At 44.2% G+C, this 984-nt stretch overlaps 1 protein-coding gene across 3 annotated transcripts in view; it reads left to right on the top strand.

Moving 5' to 3' along the window:
• The window catches only part of NUP93 (nucleoporin 93), a 118,841-nt gene that overhangs the window by 88,866 nt on the left and 28,991 nt on the right, over nt 1–984 (top strand). The window lies entirely within an intron of this gene.

Raw genomic sequence — 984 nt, 5'->3', positions numbered from 1 at the left:
GCCCGCCCGCCACAAAGTATTAAGAAGGGAAAAATGTTTCTATTTCTTGAATTGAGGTGGTGGGCTTCCATCTCCTTAAGATTGTCCTGCACCAGCAGGACAGTGCCAAGGAACATCTGCTCAGCTTATTACCAGCTCCTATGATTCTTTGAGGGGGAACACATCGGTGCCACTTGTGGCCCTCAGCATTACCCGCTTACTTCCTTTCCTCTGACCTAGAAATTAAATTCTTTAAGCTTATCTCATTAACAATCAATGCTCTATTCTCCAAAATCTAACACAAAGCAACTAGAGCAGGGTACCCGTTGCCATACTTATTGCTGTCAAGCCGATCCCGACTCATAGCGCCCCTTTAGGACAGAGTAGAACTGCCTATCGGGTTTCCAAGGAGCGGCTGGTGGATTCAAACTGCCGAGCTTTTTTTTTTTGTAAGCAGCCAAACTCTTAACCACTGCGCTACCAGGGCTCCAGGCTCAGGAGTGGGGGAGTTGGAAGCAAAACCAGACGGCAGCTCTGGAGGTGAGCAGGGAACAGTGAGAAAGTATTAGACTCTGTGCCCTTTCACAGAAGTCTCTATCTTTAGCTGCCAATTAATTAGCTGAAAATTAATTAAATTTTCTAAAAATTTTTTAAGGCTCTTTTGTTAGTGTACCAGTTGGTGCCTCTTCAAACTCTAAATAGCTGAAGCCAGCCTCTTCAGCTTCCCTACAGACACGTCCTCCTCCTTCTGACTCCCTCGGTCCCCCCCACTAGGCCTTCATGTATTTCCTTCTGCTCCAGTTTTTAGATCTCTCTCTTCCTTACTCCCCCTCCACACCTACACCCTTTAAATTTCACCTTGATTATGTGGCTGACTCCCTTCATTGCCCCTGCATCACCTGGAGTTCAGGCCTGATGAAGTTACAGGCTTCCTTTCATTTTGCATTATTCTTTTCTATTTTATTTTATTTTATTACACTTTTTTTTTTATTGTTGTAATTAAAT

Source organism: Trichechus manatus, unplaced genomic scaffold, assembly GCF_000243295.1.
Source record: "Trichechus manatus latirostris isolate Lorelei unplaced genomic scaffold, TriManLat1.0 scaffold00014, whole genome shotgun sequence".
NCBI classification, from domain to species: domain Eukaryota; kingdom Metazoa; phylum Chordata; class Mammalia; order Sirenia; family Trichechidae; genus Trichechus; species Trichechus manatus.
This window is presented reverse-complemented; position numbering and strand designations above follow the sequence as displayed.